An 11,783-nucleotide genomic window follows, 5' to 3' on the forward strand; every position below is an offset into this window, starting at 1 on the left:
AGCATTTCGGTCTGCAGCCCCAGGAAAAAAAAGCAAAGGTTTTCATTCTAAAGAGAACAAATTGCTTTCTCCATCCAAGTCTCTTACACAGCAGCCAGGCACTTGTCCAACTTTAGTGTTTGGCACCAGCCCCGTCTTGGTCCAATTTTGCATGTTTGTTGATTATTTCTATTTGTATTTTGTATATAAATCTGGTTATTTATACAGGGAAATAGACATGTTGCCAGTAAATATGAGCAAGGCTCTGAAGAACTGCACAGTGTGCTCTTTCTGTGTATATGTCCATACATGGAGAACAATGAGGTGCACTAAAGCAAAAGGCTAGAGCATAAACATCACTTTTTCTGTTGTGTCCTTGAAGGTCATTTAAACACAAAGCCAAGCCCACATTTTATTCCTCTCTTTTGGTCCCCTTGTTAACAAGCATTACTGCAAGGGTGCTAGTGATGTGCTGAAATCTGTCCTCCAGTTTCTCATAAGTCTATGAGAATAAAAGACTATTTTTTTCCTGCCACGTTCTTAGAGCACTTTAGAATGTCTTCAGAATTTTACTGAGTGCAGAAGTTTGAGCTTATCTTATTGTTGTGTAATGGTTGTGGGTAATTTTTTTTTCTTTCCATTTAATTTTTTAAAATAAAAATCCTTGTGGCCTCCTTGGCTGCCCATGCTTCCTGGTTTGAAAAAGTTCCACTTGAGGAACTATCTTATGATATATTCACCCAGGTATAATTGAAGCACAAGCCCCCTGGAAGGCTCTAGAGCATGGGCCAGCAAACTTTTTCAGCAGGGGGCCCGGTCCACTGTGCCTCAGACCTTGTGGGGGGCCAGACTATATTTTGAAAAAAAAATATGAACGATTTCCTATGCCCCACAAATAACCCAGAGATGCATTTTAAATAAAAGCACACATTCTACTCATGTAAAAACACCAGACAGGCCCCACAAATAACCCAAAGATGCATTTTAAATAAAAGCACACATTCTACTCATGTAAAAACATGCTGATTCCCGGGCCGTCTGCTGGCTGCATTTGGAAGGTGATTGGGCCGCACCCAGCCCCCGGGCCTTAGTTTGGGGACCCCTGCTCTGGAGTCTAGACCACTGATGAGATGATTTGCAAAATGCAAGAAAGGATGCTTGTGAACACCTTTCAGACTCCCCAGAAGTAAGGTGGGCATGAGATGAGATTTTGACCAAAGTTTTCTCTCTGCTTTAGTAATTTTTGGATGTGATTTCTTTTATCAGTAACTGACAGACACAGAGAGAGAGAGAGATGTGGGGAGAGGGAAGAAGAAGAACTTTAAAAAAAATGTTTTTATTAAAGATTTTATTGGGTTACAAAAGTACATACAGCGTCTCTATTTTCAGATCGTAAAGTCCATTCAACAGATCAGTTATATTGGATGTGAGTCACTAATGTTATAGACAATATAAGGTTGGGGAAGAAGAGAGGTGGGGAGAGAGAAGGGGAGATAGCAAACTTTCATTCTTTTACATAGTGTAGTAGTGGGAGGATTTTGAGTCAGCGTCACATGGGTAGGTTCTATTTCTATTCATTTATTAGTTTTCCTTGGTGGTGAGAGAGGTTGGGGGCCCCAGAGCATAGTTGGTTGTCTTCAGTTGGCTGCAATGAGTTTTGTTTGCATGTGTGAAGAGGAGGGGTTGTTATGTCAAGTTAGCCATACCCTCCAACTTTTCTCCGATGAAAATAAGGATGTCCCATTCCATAATGATAATTTTACTATTTATACCCCACACATCTTATTGGGTTGCCCCAGCACTCTGGGCAGCTTCCAACATATATAAAAACATAATAAAACATTAACATTAAAAAAAAAATCTTCCTTATACAGGATTGCCTTCAGGCAGCTTGTGTTAGATAACTCCATACCCTCCAACATTTCCCCAATGAAAATAGGAACATCCCAATGAAAAGCAGGACTTTCTGGGATCAAATCAGAAACCAGGACAGCTTCTCTAAATCAGGGATGTCCCTGGAAAATAGGGACAATTGGAGGGTCTAAGTTAGCCATATCAATTCATATGCTGTTGGTGGGTTCTTGTTTATATAATGAAGAGAAACCAAACGTGGGTGTCCTCTTTTGTTTGTCCCCATGCTAGTTTCAGTTTGTTGTCCAGCAGCAGTCAAAGCAGCTTAACCCAAGGCAAATCTCCCATCCTGACAATTAATGGGACTCAACTTCCTTAGCTTCAGCAACAGAAATGGGTGTACTGTTATGCCACAGGCACAAAAATTACACCTTTGCTTGCCAGAATAACTGTCACCTGATTCCATACTCAAGTCACATACGCAGCCAAGCATCCTCACCTATGAATTATATGGGGGGAGAGGAACATACACTTTTTAAAACACTTATTTTATAACAGTAGCATAAAGCCATTATGGGGTAATGAATCCTTGTGTCCCTGTGTATGGATTCCTGGAAATGTAATTCTGAAATCTCCAGGCAGGCCTTGGTTTTAGCTCCAGGACAGGCTGCCTCTGCAGTCCAATCTGAGTGCAGGCAGGTGATGATCTGAAGAGCAATAAGCATTGTCAAAATCAAGATCAGGTAACTGATCTGGCAGGCAAAGAGCCAAGGGCCAGAAGCAAATGCAGTCAGAGTCATACAGATTAAGCTCCAAGACAGCAATAGCAGGCTAAAGAGGCTGGGCGAAAACCTTCATACAAATTGGTCAAGTTGATAAGATGGCTTGGCTGCAAGGGCTTTATAGGGCCTGTTGTGTCTCAATTGGGTTAGAAAGCAGATTATCTGACTGCAGCCTTGAGGGCACTGTTCCCCTCAAGACCTTGTCTGAAAGTCCAGAATCATGGTAGTGGAAGAGGTGAAGTGCTGGAGACAATCTGCTGGAGGCCTTGGTTCAATATGCTAATCCCCTTAGCATGTGGTTAGAATGTTGGCCTTGAACCTTTGACAACAGGCTTATTATCTCAACTGAGTGACAAGGCACTATGATGCTATGCAATCAGTCCTACACAAGGTCAAAGACGGAGGCATGCTTCCCTCAGGACTATGTGGAATCTATTAAGAGGAGTCTCTCTCTCTCTCTCTCTCTCTCTTTCACACACACACACACACAGAGAGAGAGAGAGAGAGAGAGAGAGAGAGAGAGAGAGAGTATATAAATGCTAGGCATGTTCCTGTTGTATCAGCTGAGGAAAGAGCAGAGACAACAGTCCAATAGGAAGGGAGCCAGATAGTAAGAGTTGTACAGTCAAATGCTAAATGAAACAACCACTGTAGCCCAGGCAAATGTGAGAATGGGGAACAAGAATAGAGATGCACATGCAAGAGTGGAAAAAGTCAAGTATCCTGTCTTGCTCTCCCAACCATAAGGGATGGCTGGCAAACATGTTGCACCCTCTTCTGAGTGCTCCTCCTCCATGATTTGCCTGTAACTAGCTTCTATTTCCACCCATGTGCTCTATTATTTTGTCAGTTGATTTCTGTTATGCAAGGTCTGGTCTTCTCTGAGAGACTCCAGAGAAGTGTGACTAGCCCAAGGTCACCTAGCAGCTGCATGTGGAGGAGTGGAGACGCAAACCCCGTTCACCAGATTACGAGTCCACCGTTCTTAACCACTACACCATGCTGGCATGTGGGGAGCTGCTGATTTGTCAGTAGTTCTGTCCCCAGTATTTCCTTTGAGCCATAGCCCCCTGGGAAGCTCAGCAGGAAATCCCACAGAGAGTACCAGGATAAGACAGATGAGGGTGGAAGCATCTGCCAGCAGCAATTCTGTTTTCTAAGACACAAAACAAGCCCTCCCTTCTTTAGCTTGCTTACAGCCTATGCATACAGCATGTGAAAGAGGCAGCCTAGCACATGAGTGCAAAGTCCACCCCAATTAAGGAAGATTGATTTAGGATCAGAAAAGAGGAGTTGCATCCAGTTTGAACAGGTAATAAGCACAAATAAAACAGCATAAAGGCTTAAATTCCTTTTTTTAATTTGTTGTTTCTAACGTTTTTATTCATCTTTAAACCATTTAACACAGTTGCAATGATACATATCTTTGTTTACATTAGAGCACATGGTGTTTCCTGCTTGGCAGGGGGTTGGACTGGATGGCCCTTGTGGTCTCTTCCAACACGATGATTCTATGATTCTATGGTAGGGGTGGGGTTTGGGATCCAGTGATGTAAGGGAAAGCTACAGGTATTCAGGAAAGTTGAAAGTCTGAATGTGGGAATATTCCAAAATTTGGAAGAAGTTATAGGGCCAGTTGAGGGGGAAATTTATGGGATGGATAAAGGACCTACCATCATATATTGAATGGGAGGTAGCTTACCTATGACCATGTGGCTTCTTAAAGGTTTAACTCCTCTTCTGGTTTGGAAGGTAGGGTCAAAACCAGAACAAGCTGGAACTGGTTTTGAGCCTGAAGGGGAGGGAACCTCCCATCACTCTTGACTCTGCCTTCAGTGAGAGAGTGAGGTTAATTCCGGTTACTGTATTTCACTCCTGTGGGTGCAAGGGTAATTTTTTGTTTTGTTTTGTTTTTAATGCAGGCAAAAGTGGCTTCTTTTATCCTCAGTCATCAGTTGGATTTTCAACTAGGCTTAATATTTTTTTTTTACAATTCTTCAACTAGTTTCCCCTCTATTCATTGTGTTGCTTTTCAGAATTTTCTAGCCAGTTAGGTAAGTGATTATATAAGTACCTGCTGGTGTCTTTTCTTCTGCATGCTTCAGCCACATTTCTTAACATTGTTTTCTATACTTTGAAATAAATGCCAATATTGTTTGCTTAAAGCGGCTTCAGTCACTGAACTTCATGCACTTCTCCTTTGATTTTGGAGGGGCACATGTCCAGATCCAAGGATCAATTTCAGTACAGTGGTACCTCTGGTTACATACTTAATTCGTTCTGGAGGTCCGTTCTTAACCTGAAACTTTTCTTAACCTGAAGCACCACTTTAGCGAATGGTACCTCCCACTGCCGCTGCACTGCCAGAGCATGATTTCTGTTCTTATCCTGAAGCAAAGTCCTTAACCTGAAGCGTTATTTCTGGGTTAGCGGAGTATGTAACCACCTGAAGCGTATGTAACCCGAGGTACCACTATATACCTGTTAGTACTTCCTTTAATTAAGCTTGTGGCACAGCATGCTATTCAATTTAATGATAATTTAGGAAGCACTTTTCTATCATTATAGCCACCCCCACCTCACCCCGAGAATATTAGCAAGTGTTCCCTGGAGCTTTGCTCCCAATAGCCACCACCTGCTGCGTTTTTAGCATACATAATAAATTAGGAGTATCTGTAGGTAAATGAATGGCTCAGAGGTATTATAATGGAGCATGGAGCTTCTGCTTCTTTGAATGCAGATCAGGTCCCTAGCTAACAAACATCATTTCCATCCATCTATTATTCAATGAAATGTGTTTAGAATCTAATTAAGTTACCTAATGAAGGAGGTAAAATATCAGTAACTACTGCTGATTGGCCACAATAGTCTGGAAACACAAGCGCAGGCTCGGAGCATCTCCAAAGCCATGAAAAGCCAGGAGAAAAGAACAGGGAAATGAATGAACTCATTTATATCTTTCCTTGTGTTCTGAACAGGCTTGCCATTATTAAGATGCAGAATACTGAATTAGACAGACAGCAGAAGTGATACTCAGGGACTGTCCTAGTGTTGGAAGCATCAGTCAAAAGAAAATTATGTTCACACAGAGCACAGTAGGACCAGTTTGTCCATTTGATAAGCTGGTATTGGGGGTTTGCAAGTACCACATGAAGCCTGGTGTTCTTGTTGTCTTCAACAGCCATAGGTGATCCATTGGCCTTTTCATGGTTCACAGGATAAGGTTTCTTGTGGCTGTTAAGTAAGTGTAGAACATGTCCCCAAACATTTCAGGTAAACTGTAGGTACAGCCTGGAAAATCAACTCTCATCAACCCTTGCTAGCATAGCCAATGGTCAGAAATGATGGGTTGTAGTGCAAAATATGGTCTGAAGCTCAACATCAAAAAAACTAAGATCATGGCCACTGGTCCCATCATCTCCAGGCAAATAGAAGGGGAAGAAATGGAGGCAGTGAGAGATTTTACTTTCTTGGGCTCCATGATCACTGCAGATGGTGACAGCAGTCATGAAATTAAAAGACCCCTGCTTCTTGGGAGGAAAGCAGTGACAAACCTAGACAGCATCATGAGAAGAGAAGACTCCCTAGAAAAGACCCTGATGTTGGGAAAGATGGAGGGCACAAGGAGAAGGGGACAGAGGATGAGATGGTTGGACGGTGTTCTCGAAACGACTAGCATGAGTTTGGCCAAACTGCGGGAGGCAGTGAAAGATAGGCGTGCCTGGCGTGCTCTGGTCCATGGGGTCACGAAGAGTCGGACACGACTGAACGACTGAGCAAAGTCCAACGGGAGGCTCAGGATAGTGCCTTCGTGCACTAGAGCATACCAAGGCTCCCCCCCCCCCATTCTAGCATGTTCTTTCCTGAGAGCCAGGCTTCCAGAGAACTGGGTGAGTAACTGGAGCTATAAAGTGAAACATCAATGCAAATAAAAGTGGAAAACATGGGGCAGTGATGCAGTTGTGTGGTGTGTCTGTATAGCCACATTCCTCAGATGTGAGCTAAGCAAATGAGTTCAGCATCTCCAGCTACTGACTTCCCAGTGTTTACTGCTTTTTAAGTGTTAACAAATTAACCAAAATCGTGACATATGAATGTCCCCCTCGGAACAGAAAGCTTTTGTTACCTTGATGATGTCTGGGTGGCGTCTCTTCTTAGATTTAATAAGGAACTCCAGTCTCCAGGCTTACTGGCCAAGTACGTTCTGCTGCCACAGAAACAAATACAAATAGATCCCTGTTTCTTCTTCTCTTCTTAATGGTGTTGTGTGCAACCTTTAGTGCTGCAGTTTCAGTTTGTCTCTCTGTTGACATCTAGTGCCCCGTGCTGAAAGAGCTTCATTGAGGCATGTCACCCAAAGGCATTCCATTGCATTTGACTTGGTTGTAATATTTACTTTTGCAAATCTTAGTCAACAACTTCCCTTCTCTGTCACCTTCTATAGGCATTTGTCAGCAACAGCATAACAAAAGGGTTATCTGTATAACCCTTTTTGTATAGTCTGCTGAAAATTATAGATAATTCACTAACACAGGAGTAATGTAATAGGAGTACAGTAATAGAAATGTCAGGTGAATTGGTACTCTGGAGTTCTAAATTCAGGACTTCAAATACCTCATAGACAGCTAGGCACTGCTAAAATGAAGGGGAGAAGGCTTCGTTTTAGCAGGAGTTTCAGTGCAAACCCCTTGGCTTGATCATGAACTGAATTCATGCACTGAATTAAATCAAGCTGAGCAGGATCGAACTCCCTGGTCATCAGCAGATCGAGTGCCTGTTAAATTCTGCCGCATTGACAGCTTGCATCAGTTCCCTGTGGGGAACTGTTGCATAGAGTCAACACAAAAATTATCAGCTGATTGGCAGGTGAGCCTGGTGTTGGGGGAAATGGCCTAATGGGCCAAATTGGAACCTCTGGTTGCCAAGATTGGCCTGTGGGCAGGACGTTCCTTACCCGTGTACTAATGGATTGCATAATGGCTGAACCTAATACATGTCCCAATCTACTTTGTGCATTAGGGGGGTTGTTTTCCTTTCTGCCATACAGAATATATACTGGTACCAGTCTTACTACAATGTCCTCTGACGTAGGCTTGGTTGTTTGGAGAAGCATTTTGCAACACCTTCAATCTGTCCTGTCCCAGTCTTTCCTTTGGCTTTAATCCTAAATAAAGCAGGAAAAGCTTGCTAAACTAGATACTAGTTGGACTAGGGATGGAATATAAGTGTTCTGAAAATAGGCACATCAAAATTGGGTTGCTCCATATCTTACATGGGACCACATCTAAGCAGTAAAAAAAAAGAAAAAGACACTGACTCACTTCTGGTCTCCTTGAAGTACAGTTTTGTTTCAGGTATGTTGCTTAGCAGGTCTGCTTCCATCAATATCACAGATTATTCTCAGCAATAATCATAAGCCTCCTCTCCTTGGGTGCCTGGGGTTCATTTCTTTAAAAATTAAGAAATGGGTCTCCAATTTCATTTTCGGGTTAAAGGTGGGTTCTGGATCTAAAAACAAAAAAAGACTCAAGCAAACCCTCACAAGGGGATTTGCCTTTTTTCTTTTTTAAATAAAAAATAATGGAAGGAAATAAATTATGTATTTTTTTAAAAAAATGGCATCAGATAAAGAATATATGGGGAGTAATCAGTAAAAGGCTTGGGGTAAGGATTTTAAGGTCTGTTCAAAGGCCACAACAGAAGTGGCCAAAGGAGAGGAAAATTCACAGGGTGTGGGGCCACTACTGAATGTTACCTTGAAACCTGATTGACCTTAATGGCAAAGGAGAGAACAGACTACATGAGGCACACCATAGTTCATTTCTTATTTTGATTTATGGGGTACTTTGCCATATGAATATGCGCAAAGTGGATCACAACAGAACTTTGCTAGTATTTATAACAAAAATGCTTCACACTAGATTTTTGAATTAAAATTGCAGCTGATACACAGAGGTTTGGTGGAGATAGGTTAATAATAAGAAAGCTGAAATATGAACAGCCAAGTGGATCGTTCTGAACTCTGGGTCACCTCCTTGTCATTAAAGTCCTATGAACACAAGTCCTCAGCACACTTCCCAGGCTGGCGCTACCTCTCGTTTTTCTCCACCCCACATTCCAATATAGAACTGAAAGATCCCGGCAGACACTTATTCAATTGACTGAAGCAGCAAACAGTCAAGTGCGTCGTGTTGCCATGCAACATGTCTCTGCTTCCCTGTGGATGGGTTTGGTTTTTTTGGTTGTTGTTACCTTGGTGACAACCAGCTGAATAGCCATGGCACACAAAATTGTCTCTTTCCTCCCTAAGAGTGAACATGGTCTAATTCTGTTCTTCAGGGCGGTTCTAGAAGTGAGCAAAGGTGGATGGGATTTCCAGCACAAGATGATAGCTGGGTACTTTGCTTCCCAAGCCAAGGATGTCTGTGAGCCCTTCACTCTCCCCTTCCCCCTTTGAAATTGTGCGTGGAAGCAGCATTTGGTGGAAAGAAAACTCTGCAAATCTTTTGAGCTACCAGAGTCTTTCTCAAGGTCTGGAACAAACAACTGCACTGGAGAGCAAATTTCCCAGAGGCTATAGATGATGTAATATACATCTGAGTGGAAAGAGCAGGCCTTTGCAAACCATTCCATCTATATCACTGACCTACTTGGGCTCAGCCGAGTTCTCAGTGACCTGGGAGGAAATAAACTAGATGTAATGAATGCTCAATCACACCTGATTGGAGGGAACCAGATGGTGTGAGGTGCTTTTAATTATTCACATCCATGCTACAGAAATGTGGGCTAAGTTACTGCCCTGGTCTTTCCTTGTTTTGTCATCTAGGGCTGCTCTAACAGCGTCTTTCCTTTGCGGCAGCTGTCTGCCGCACAGCGCAGTGCTCGCTAATGGTGCTGGGACTTCAGCCATCAGGGCCGCAATCTTATTATGGACTTTTGTGAGCCTGCTATGTGGGCATCCTAATGCTTACTGGCAGATGACGCATCATAAATGGCGCTTGGGGTCCTTGGGCATCCGTTGAAGAGCAGCCGAAACCCAGAAAACATGTTCCTCATACTCTGCACATCCCATCGCTGAGCCGGCAAGACTGCAGACAGTGCCTTGTTTTAACTCTGCCCGGCAGTCTGAAGGGACAAAATGTTTACAGCGTTGAAACAGGACCTTGTTCTCAGGAGGCACTTGCTCCTACCACATGCAAAAAATAGGAGCGGCACCATGTTTCCTGGCAGAGCCTTCGACAGGCAGAAACCAGCCAGGAAAAGCTTCCCTTCACCTTTGTTTCTCCGTTGCATCTCACAACTTCTCCGCCAGAGGCAAGGTTTTTAAAAAGGAAAGGAATCTCTATGTGATTTGTTTCATTTTGTACTTTCCTCGTTGAAAATCGCTTTCATCCATCTCCGGATTTAGTATGAACGTATGACTATAGGAAGAACCCTGCTGGATCTGGCTAAACTCCTTGTCCAAAATACTGTTCCTACAACGACCAGCTAAATGCTTCTGAGAAAACCCCAAGCAGGACAGGATCGCAATAGTTCTCTCCTACTGTTGTTCCCCCCTGGCAACTGCTATACAAGAACATATACAGCCTGTAATCCTGGAGGGAGTACAATAGCCATTGTGGCTAGTAGCCATTGGCAGCCTTGTTCTCCATGAATTTGTCAAAACCCCATTTAAAGCCATCCAGGTTGGTGGCCATCACCACATCTTCTGAAAGCAAACTCTGTAGTTTTAAAGTATGTGCTGTGTTAAGTGCCACTTAAGGAAAAAAAACAACCACATAATTTTGATTGGTGGGTATGAAAATTAAACTGTAATGTCAATTCCAATGCGTTTGTTAATATCCTTTACAATTCCTTTTTCAATTGCAGCATTAAGGAAAGAGTATAATTTCAGCAAAACAAGACCGAACCAAGAAACCATAATCTCTATTAGACATTTGTAGACAGGTTCTGCTGTCCAAGCTTGCAAATGATTTTAAGCACGTTTTAAAAGACTGTACTACCAGGCACAAAACCTTTATTAACAGGTGCAAACCAGATAACAGTATGCCTGTACTGCAAACTGTTTCTTTCTCCACCCCGCCTGCAGTGGTGAACTAGTACTGAGTTACTAAAATGGCATGCAAGAAATGGATGTAATTGTAATGAATGAAGCCTTAATGGGTTAATTTCATCAAAACGGAAGTTTTATATTCATTCATTCACCCAGATTGTGACAGCAACAGCTCTGCCATAAACTGAGTGAGGCAACAACAGCAGACTATTTAGAGAGGGCTGGAGGTCAGCACTAGACAGCCTGTTATCGGCAGCTAATTATGCGCAGTTCGTTAATTTACATGCATTTCCTGGTTGGTGTCCTTCCCACTTTCTTTTCCAGAATTCTGGGCAGCCCTTGCTTTTTAGAAATGGCTATCAGACTAATACTGCATACAAAGTGATGGTGTCAGAAACGAGCTGTTGTCATAGTGGGCAGTTCTCTGAAACTATAGGGGGGAGCATATTAAATGCTAGGAAAGAAGAGAAAATAAAACAGCAAGCACCATTATGCCACCGTATAATAGATCTATAGCATGGCTACATTTGAAGCACCTTATACAGAAGAAGAAGAGTTTGGATTTGATATCCCGCTTTATCACTACCCGAAGGATTCTCCAAGCGGCTAACATTCTCCTTTCCCTTCCTCCCCCACAACAAACACTCTGTGAGGTGAGTGGGGCTGAGAGACTTCAGAGAAGTGTGACTAGCCCAAGGTCACCCAGCAGCTGCATGTGGAGGAGCGGAGACGCGAACCCGGTTCACCAGATTACGAGTCTACCACTCTTAACCACTATACCACACTGGCAGCAGGGGGTGGCTTTACAGATGTCATTAAACTCCCAGTTCTTATCAGCCCCAGCCAAGATGAGAGTCCAGGCATAATGGGAGTTCTGGTTCAGCAACATATGGAAGGCGACAGGTTAGGCACTTTTGGTATACGATACGGGTCACCCAACTCGAAAACGAGCAGAGCTGGAAAAAACAACTAAAATTATCAATGGAAATGAAAAGCTTCACTATAAACATTTGGGGCTTTCCATTTTTTTTGGGGGGGGGAAGAGACTTAATAAAGATTATGAATGGAGTAACCTGTAATCCTAGAAACTCAGGATCACACAATGCGGCAGTATAGAG

This window comes from Lacerta agilis, chromosome 2 (genome assembly GCF_009819535.1).
Source record: "Lacerta agilis isolate rLacAgi1 chromosome 2, rLacAgi1.pri, whole genome shotgun sequence".
In the NCBI taxonomy this organism is placed as follows: domain Eukaryota; kingdom Metazoa; phylum Chordata; class Lepidosauria; order Squamata; family Lacertidae; genus Lacerta; species Lacerta agilis.